The following is a 2,372-nucleotide window of genomic DNA, read 5'->3' as shown; positions in this document are numbered from 1 at the left end:
GTTGTGGCAACAGCCACCCCCGCCCAGTTTGCACAGGGCGAGAGAGCGGCAGCCCAGGGGCTGCGCCCAGGGAGGGGTGACACCGCCGCTTGCCATGAGACCAGCTGGGAGGGCAGGGGTGGCTGGGGCGAGCGAGGAGCATGGGGAGAGGCATCGGTCCCCGTGCCATGGCGCTGACCAAGGAGTGGCGTGGTGGAGTGCTTGGCCGGGCGGGCGGTGGGGCATTGCCCTGCTGCTTTGGGCAGACCCGGGTTCTTGGCTGTGCGCCCCGGTACAGCCAGGACACAGGGGTTTGGGGCGGCGCAGGGGCTGCCAGGGCCATGCCTCATGGTGTGTGAGATGGGGCAACGCTTTTGGGGCTGAGCACGCCGGGAAATAGGAACACACCATTTCCCCCAGCTCGGTGACGTGGGACAGGGATGGGGACAGGGTGCTGCTCCACGCCTGGGGGCTTCGCGGGGGTGATGGGCACCTCTGCCCACATCATGGCCCCGCAGCCCTTGGCTCTGAGCAGCGACGTCCCTGTGCTCCCAGCCCCGAGGCCTCTCCCCCGCGCCGCCCCGCATGCCCCCAGCCCGATCCCTATCGCAGCTGGTTGTGCTGGTCCTGGCAGCACCCTGCCTCTGACCTCGGCACCCGCAATCGGCCCCGGCGGGTGCCCGCTGTGCTGCTCTAACCACAGCCGCTGCCTCCAAAAAATTTCCTTCCCCCCATCCACCAGAAAACACCCGTCTCCCGAGCACCCCTCCCTCCTTGCAACCCTCCTCTTTGCTTTTGCAGGGTTTAAAGAAGCTTCTTGCTGCTTTTCCAGGCTCTCCAGCCCCAAGCAGCTCTCGCCAACTGGGCAGCTGCTCGCAGCCCTGCTGCCCTGCACAAGCCCTGGGTCCCCCTCGCGCCCCCCGCACATGGTGCCAGGGCCGAGCTCTGTGAGCCCGTGGGAACGCCGTCCCCGTCTACTGGCTCAGCCTTGGCCTCGCAGGGAGATAAGGGCGGCCCCGGCGGCATCCTCCCCTGCCCGCCGCAGGCACCCATCCCGTACCCGCTGGGGACTTCGCATGGGTGCAACCCCCCCTCCAGCACCCTCTAAAGCCTTGGGCTGGTGCGTGGCACCCCGCAAAGGCAGGGCGCAGAGGGGCGAGCGAGCTGGGTGCGGGGGCTCCCTCCCAGCATGGGTGCCAGCGAGCATCGGTGCTCATGGGGGTGCGAGCATCCCCACAGGGGGTGAGCAACCCCACCACAGAATGGTGGTCCTGGGGTCCCCAAGCCCCGCAGAGATGCCTGCACTGTGGGAGGTGGCTTCTCCCCCTGGTCCCCGGGGAGCAGCCGGGAGGCAGGAGCCGGTGACATGTTTTCCGGCAGGTCCGGTCCCCTCCCTGCCGGAGCAGGTCTGGCCGGCGGTCCCTCCGCAGGCCGTCCAGCCGTGCCGGTTTCCTAATTGCTCCTGTTGTTGGTGTTTTGTAAGGGCTGGGTGGAGCGCGGCGCTCGGCCGTGCCTTGCGTCAGCGCGGTGCCTTGCACCCTCCCTCCAGGAAATCCAATGTCTCGGCCTGGCCAAAAGCAGGTTCGGTGGAGGAGGAGGAGGAGGAGGAGATGGAGGAGGAGGAGGAGCTGCTTCCTCGCACCTTGGCCGGGGCCCTGGCAGCACCCTCCCTCCTTTCCCTGCTTCCCCGAAAAGGCTGGGCTGGGATTTCCCTGCCGGGGGGGACAGTGGGGTTTGGGGGGGCTGGGAAGCTCCTGGGGAGGAGGGGGATGTGTGCCGCAGGCAGGGTGTGCGGGCAGCCCTGCCTGTGCGTGCAGTGCCCGGCACGGGGACAGTGACCCAGGGCACTGGTCACGCTGCTTGTTCCAGGATCCTGCCTGCAGTGGTGCAGCCAGCCCTATAGATTTGCTCTCAGCCCTATAGCTTCATCCTTGGCCCTATAGCTTTGCCTTTGGCCCTATAGCTTCGCCCTTGGCCCCAAAAGACCCGTCAGTAGTCGGGGAGGGCAGGGGGTCTGGTGGGTCCTGGCAAAGCCACCCCCTGGCACCAGCTCTTGGGGCTTTCCCCGCTCGGGGTGAGCTGATGGCAGCCCCGTGGTGCTGTGGCGTCCCGGGATGCTGCTGGGTCCCAGGCTGGCGCAGGGCTGTGGGGTCCCAGGCCACTGCGGGACCTCGAGGCTGGGGGCTCATGAGCTGCCACGGTGCAGCTGGGGGGTCTTGGGCTGCCATGGGGCTGCCGTGGGGTCCCAAGCCACTGTGGGCTCTGGGGTCACTGCAGGACTGTGGGGTCTGGGGGCTGTGGGGTCTCGGGCTGCTGTGGTGCAGCTGGAGGATCTCTGGTTCCCCCATGTCTGGGGGGTCCTGGGCTGCTGGGGGTCTTGGGCTGCCATGGTG

The sequence above is a fragment of the Aptenodytes forsteri genome, unplaced genomic scaffold (assembly GCF_000699145.1).
Source record: "Aptenodytes forsteri isolate BGI_AS27 unplaced genomic scaffold, ASM69914v1 Scaffold142, whole genome shotgun sequence".
Taxonomy (NCBI): domain Eukaryota; kingdom Metazoa; phylum Chordata; class Aves; order Sphenisciformes; family Spheniscidae; genus Aptenodytes; species Aptenodytes forsteri.
This window is presented reverse-complemented; position numbering follows the sequence as displayed.